The following is a 7,700-nucleotide window of genomic DNA, read 5'->3' as shown; positions in this document are numbered from 1 at the left end:
TGATTGTGAAGGAATAGTTCACTTGAAATTAAAAAGATGCTCAAATCCATCCCAAATGTAAATGAGTATGTTTTCATCATATTTGGAGAAATGTAGCATTGCATCATCCTCTACTGTCAATGGGTGCCGTCAGAATGAGAGTCCAAACAGCTGATTAAATCATCACAGTAATCCATAAGACTCCAGTAAATCAACTGACATCTTGTGAAGCCAAAAAGCTGTGTTTCTAAGAAGCAAATCCATCTCTAAGATGATTTTAATTAAAAAAAAATCGCTTCTGGCCAAAATATGAGTCCTCTATCCATAATATCTTTCTCAGTAAAAAAAACAGTAATCTCATCTGAATCAGGAGAGAAACCTGCACATGTCAAGCACTGTTTACAAATGAAAACCATCCAAACCAGCACTAAATAAACATGTTGGTTTTGATGTTATGGATTTTGGCCAGAAGTGATGGTTTAAAGTATTAATAATGAACTTGTTTTTTACAAACACACAGCTTTCGGCTTCGTAATATGTTAATTGATGGATTGGAGTGGTTACTTATCAGCTCATTCATTGGTGAGCAAATGATGTGATGCTACATTTCTACAAACTTATCTACATCTTGAATGACCTGAGGGTTTTTGAAGGCTTCAAGATCAATCAGTTTTCAGGTCTTTCAGTGAATAAGGTGCACTATTGTGTCCTGTTAGTTGTTTTTATTAAAAATTAGAGGCAAAATGTGTTTGTTTTTTGAGTCCAGAACTGTTAGATATGTTAAACTCTTATCTAAAAATAACATTTATGTTGCACAATGTTTGAATGCCCCTAAAAATAATGAATTGTGTCCCATTTTGTACCTTAAACCTATCCTTGACCTACCTAATTGCAAGCTGATCAAGTTCAGAGAGACTCTTGTATAGTCTGGCTTTCAAGATCTTGCATTTTATAAATTCAGAATAATTTAATTTTAAATCATACACAGTTGTATTATTTGACAATAATTAAAATTAAAATGTTGATGTAATGAAATTAACCTTGTCACATTTCCTAGTTTGGGATGTTTTTCCTCTGTGGGTAGTGGCATTCTTAATGAAACCCCAGTATTTTCCCCTTGAACCATTTTAGAAACCGTTTACATCACAGCTTTATTTTAGGTGTAGCGTATGCGGCCTGAGTTTCCTGCTTTAACTACGTATATAAGGGTTAGAGTGCAGAATGAGATCATTATCTCTAGAAAGCATCTTTGCGAACATGAACATGAAACTGCTAAGTCTCCTCGCCGCACTGTTTGCTCTAAGCTATGCAAACTCGGACGCTAAGACTGCTAGAATCTTCAGTGAAAATCTGAACAGGCTTGAAATGCTTAAGACACATGACTTCAAAGTAAGTATATTATTTTTGCAGGAAGGTGTACGAGAGACTTTGTGATTCGGTAGCGGCTGCTTGCCATACTTGACTTGAGTTAGTTCTTAAAAATAGTTAAACACCAAGCCTAAAGAGAGAAATATTTGTGTTTGGTCTTAACATACGTTATGTAGACGTAATATGTTGCACACATCAACTGACTTGTGTTTCAATTTCCAGGCTTTCAATACAGTAGAACCAGTGCACTCACCTCGAGAAATAGCCAATGCAGTGAGTATTTTGTGCCATTTTCTCTGTATAACAGAACTTTAAAACAATTGCTTTGAATATAATAAATTTCATGCATGCATTCTTATTGTACTTTTTCACCACAGTGTGAGTGCAAGGGCTTATTTGAAGTACACCTGAAGAAGTTTCTGGAGTCACTTCGTAGTTCACTACCCAGAGGTAAAACCAGAACGCAGTGTGCCAACATTTTGAGCAACCTGAAACTCGCTCATCGTGGAGTCAAGGTAAGATTTTTGTTTTAAATTTATTTGCACCATTCATTCATCAGTGTTTAACCCCTGACACACCTGACCAAGAATTGTTAAGCATTCTCATATCATTTTAACCTCTCTGTTCAAAGCAGTTATCTAGCATAGAAAGATAAGCTAGTGTATCATTTTAAATAATGCAATGCATGTATTTTGTCTTTTGATTTTTCCAGAATGAGTCCAAATGTACCTTCACATCATTTAACACAACATTAACGTCAGCTGATATCAAGACTTTGATTCAGGATAACATTTCGTTCATCCAAAACTGGAATGCAAACTGCAAATCGAATCGTTCAGGCTCCCGAAAGTAACTAAATGGACGTCATGCAACAGAGATTTGAATTGCACATCTGTTTATCCTAAATGTCTCTTTAATAATTATTTAATAATTTATTTGTTAGGATATTTATTTATTTATTTATTTATTGAATTTGTCTTTGTTGGTTGTTCTCTATCCTCACAGATGTTTGTAAAATGAAATGTATCTCATACAAAAAGGTTAATGCTGTTAATGCTTTAATTTTAAAGTTTTGATTTGTATTGAAACAATACGAACATCATGTTACAGTATGGTCTACAGATTTTGTGCTGAATTCAATTCTGAATAAAAAAATATTTTTTAAAATACCAACTTTTTCTGTTGTCTCATTCATGTTTTGTCTTTATTCTCATGCCGACTGTAAAAAAAAGGGGGGGAAAGATAATTTACAGGTAATTTTCTGCCACTTTCCATTAAACCCACAGCACAGTCAAAATGGGAAAACACCTGTGAAAAATCAACATGGAACATTCCTTCACATAGACAGCTGTTAAATGCATATTCAGTGCATGACATTTATATATGCTAGATGGATACAAAACTTCACATTAAGCAAATATAACATACTAAGCAAGTGTAGTGATGTAGTCAATTAAACTTCAGTAACTAACTGACACAGCTGAGCTGTCTATTGTTTATCTTCTCTTGGCTTTACTGATGGGATGTGGTGCATCTTGAAGTAGGCTGTGTATACAATATTAAGCCTGATGGATGGAAACAGACAGTCCCGCAGCTGCTGGCAGCGTCCTGACAAGATGAAACATCCCTAACAACACAGGAATGGAATATTCAGGAGACCAGTGACTAAGAACATCCCGCTTCCAGAGCGCATCGCAAGACCGCAATGCCAGAAATTGGACTTCCTCTATTTGAAGACTTCAAGATCAATCAGTTTTCAGGTCTTTCAGTGAATAAGGTGCACTTTTGTGTCTCGTTAGTTGTTTTTATTAAAAATTAGAGGCACAAATCCTTTGCTTCTTGTGAAGAGAACTTTTAGATATATTAAACTCTTATCTAAAAATAAAATTAATGTTGCACAATGTCTGAATTAGAGGTCGACCGATATATCGTTCGGCCGATATATCGGGCCAATATTTGCCATGTTTGAATATATCGGCATCGGCCGATATCCGTGTCAAAACTTTTGTAAGATTCAATAACAGTTCTGAGAGATAAATGTAAGGCTTAAATTCTGTTCTATGGCCATATATTTACTATATAATCTAGGAAGTGTTGCTTTCACGTAGTGAAAGAAAAGCATAGAACCGTCAGGAACTGGCATAATGCTAAGGCTGGTTAAATGTTTGCTTGCAGTTAAGTTGAAGGACTGTAGTCGAAAACGTTCAGCAGCTTGCTTGCTAACATATTAGCCACAGTGTTATAAGTTCTGTTTTATTTTTCCTGTATTGGAGTCGGACAATTTCACTGTGTGCGTGGGGAGAAGAAGGCAGCGGCTCTCACAAACAATGCAGCTTTGCGATTACTCGCCTAGCTGGGAGACAGTGATGCACGGAGGATAGTTATATCCACCGGTCTGGTAATAAAAAAATGCATTCTAATTACTTGTGGGTGGGTCGCGGGTGGATGAGAGAATGTATTTTTTGGGGGCAGGAAACCAGCAAAACCCATCTCTTCCCCACTCCTCCTCACATGGCTGACTAGATAGCATCTTATCAACTGTTTTGGTACTTCTATATGGAACATTTTGTCACCTCAGATACTGCGAGTTTATACATATATGGTCACGTCCAGATTTAGTAATTAAGCCTATATAAGTGTGCAGCGATGGGAAAATTAGCTGTTAAAATGAACCATCCATTCATCATATTATCATGCAAAACTAAGAATTAGAATAATTGAAATAGGAAGATCGTGTGCGGTTAGATAAATCAGAGAAAAAATATAGTTTGCGGGTGGGTGGTGTCACGTATCTGGTCTATCCTGTCATCATGAACTCTTGCACCACACATCATGGACTTCATTCCCCACAAGCCACTGCACTAATCACTGCATTCACCTGCTCTCACTTTACTGATTACTGCTCACAGCTGCACCTCATCACACTGACTGCATTTAAGCTTCACACACACACAGCCACTCTGCGAAGTCTTATTGTTCCTATGGTCGTAATTCTAAGCGTTTATCTCTGTGTATGACTCTGGACTGTGTACCCCGTTGACGATTCCTGCTACCTGCCATTGCGACCATTGCCCGTGTATCGAACTGTTTCCTGGATTTCCTACGTTGTTCCTGTTTTCCGGTGATTAGCCTATTCCTGCCTGTTGACTATTCTCAATAAATGCTGCAAATGGATCCGCACGTCTCAGTCTGACTCCGTGTGACAGGTGGCAGGCGGATTACACTATTGCCTGATTTTGCTTTATTTCGTCGTCAAAAGTAAGATTTTGCTCTCTTTTGTCATCAAAAGTATTCTGAAACAAGTCACAACTGAGCCGCTGTACATCTCCATTTAAACAGCGGTGTTTCGTTTATGAATGAACGTGCGTTTTTAAACAAATCTATTGAAATGATTCAATTTCCCATTCATAAAGACAGTCATTTGCTTTATTCAGGAATGAATCAGCTGCTCGAACGAATCAAATGAATGATATGATTCACTAATTAAATCAGTGTCTTGCCGCCATCTGCTGGCAGGTCCTCTCAGTTATATAAATCATTTAAAATTTCTGTATTCAAAATTGTATTTAAAACATTAAAGTTTAACATTAATCTCAGTTCTTAAACTTTTATGTAAATGATTAACAGTTTTTATATTATCTGTATTATATTTAATACTTGGTCAGTTCGATTTGTTTGGTTAACTTTGGTTAAATCCTTTATAATAATACTGTGCAGTGCACAAAATCAAGATCCGAAAGATGGTTCATTGTGTTCATTGTTCATGATGTTAAGTTTAGAAATAATGTGCATCCACTTATTATTAGTGTGACATTTTAGCATGCAAATAAAGGGAAGAACTTCAAGATATCGGCCCTAAAAATCGGCAGCACATATTGGCCATCGGCTGACCCTGACCTCTAAACATCGACATCAGCATCGGCTAAAGAAAAGCCCATATTGGTCGACCTCTAGTCTGAATTCCCCTTAAATAATAATTTTTTTTTGTCTTATTTTGTATCTTGAACCTATTCTTGACCTACCTGACTGAGTGCAACAGTTATAAATAGAGCTGGGCATGTTTAGTTACTTCTCACAAATAGTAATCATTCATACGAAAGTAACTAATTATCAGGGAAAGTAACTACTGTGTTACTTTTTTAAAAAATGTTCAGATATGTTAAACTTGGATGTTTTCGATATTAAATATGTCAAATGAATAAAAATAATATCTATTGGCCAGTAGTTTTTTTTTTAGTTTATTCACAAGTCTAATATTAAATATCTGATTATATATATATATATATATATATGAAAGCGTCAGTCAGTCAAACATAATATGATGTTATCAAGGGCGTAGTTTTAGTTTGTACATTTGGGAGGGGGGTGTTAAAGTGTGAACTGTTTTATTAGAGTCTCAGGTCATGCTCATTCATAAGGCTTGTTTGCTTTTATATTTATTTAATCAGTTCATCTGGGGGTCATCAAAGGGCTCATATGATGCGGTTTCTTCTTTTTCTTTGTCTTTGGAAGTGCTACAAGCTGTTTGTGCATAGATAAGATCTGTAAAGTTGCAAAGCTTAAAGTCTCAAATCCAAAGAGATATTTATAGAAGTTATTATAGAAGAGTCAGTCGCCACCCCAAAATGGCTCGTTTAAACACGCCTCCACTTGTCCACGTCACAGGATGAGTAGATTTGCATAACACCGCACATATGTATATGGAAAGAAAGAAGGCGTACCTTTTACCGACTGCAGTATTGTTTCAGCCGCCATGTTGTGGAGACACAGTGTGTTTCATTGCGAAAGCAAAAGTGCTTTGTTTGGCCTTCTCATCAGTGTTTAAGTTCCAGAACAGTACAATGCAGATATTGGAGTGGGTGATGCGCATTTCACGGAGGACTGTTTCCTGAACCTGGGAGAGCAGCTTACAATGCCAGCTGTACACAAAGGGTTAAGGCTATAAAGTGGGGCAATTCCAAAGTTGCAAGGACAGTCTGCGCTTCTGATTGACAGCCTATAAGTACATTTTCATATTTAAAGTATTTGCTACTGACTATTCAAATGCAAGTTTTGAGCAGTGTAGAGTAGTGCTTGTTGTTTCTCGTTCTACGATCGCAAATGCAGACATGGTGTTATGTTTACGCAATGCGTGGCAACGCAACACGTAAAAAGACAGTATGAGTCATTACAATCAGTAGTTATGTCCCCACTGGATGCAACAAATGCCTTGTTTATAATAGGTTTTATTGTTTCTGCCTCGTTGCACTGAGAAACGGCATAGTAAGGGCAGTAACATTTCCTTCACAGACAGGCTTGAGGTATTCGGCCAATCACAATGCACCAGATAGCTGGCCAATCAGAGAACGATGAGTTTTGTTAAAATCTAAGCATTGAGTGGGACAGAGCTGAGAAACAATATTGTACAGTATGTGGACAATAATATGTTTTTTGAACCTCACAACTGCATAAACACATAGCATTACAACAAATACACAAAATAATGCTCTTTTTAGCAACATCATATGACCCCTTTAAGATACACTATATTGCCAGTATTCGCTCACCCATCCAAATAATCAGAATCAGGTGTTCCAATCACTTCCATGGCCACATGTGTATAAAATCAAGCACCTAGGCATGCAGACTGTTTTTACAAACATTTGTGAAAGAATGGGTCGCTCTCAGGAGCTCAGTGAATTCCAGTGTGGAACTGTGATAGGATGCCACCTGTGCAACAAGTCCAGTCATGAAATTTCCTCGCTCCTAAATATTCCAGTCAACTGTCAGCTGTATTATAAGAATGTGGAAGCATTTGGGAATGACAGCAACTTAGCCACGAAGCAGTAGGCCATGTAAACACTTCACGTGGCCTTCAGATTAGCTCAAGAACAGTGCGCAGAGAGCTTCATGGAGTGGGTTTCCATGGCCGAGCAGCTGCATCCAAGCCATACATCACAAACCAATGCTCTCCATTGACTTTGCATTGCGGGAAGTTTCCTCTTTGTCGTTTCTGATTCATAACAAAAATCAGAACAATGTCTAAAAGCTGCTATGTGACAAGGTGTACAGTAAACAAGCTAAAAAACACAGAACTACGTTTTTATAAGCTGTCGACCTAAAAAAACGAGTGTTTAAGAACACAAAAGTAGAGCACAAGGTGTCTTATTATTCTGAGAACTACACCCACTGGAGGAAAATTTAACAGCGACAGTAAACATTCATTATTTAACCATGTCAAAGAATTGTTTCACCACCCTGAAAGGAGGAGATATATTGAGAAACTAATTTTTTATTGGTCTATGTCAGTGCACCTTTTGCTTCCTTCCTTTTGTTGGAGAAATGATCCAACTGAATGGTCCAACGTGAAATAC

The sequence above is a fragment of the Garra rufa genome, chromosome 16, assembly GCF_049309525.1.
Source record: "Garra rufa chromosome 16, GarRuf1.0, whole genome shotgun sequence".
NCBI classification, from domain to species: Eukaryota; Metazoa; Chordata; class Actinopteri; order Cypriniformes; family Cyprinidae; genus Garra; species Garra rufa.
The sequence above is the reverse complement of the archived record's forward strand: the minus strand, read 5'-3'. Positions refer to the sequence as shown.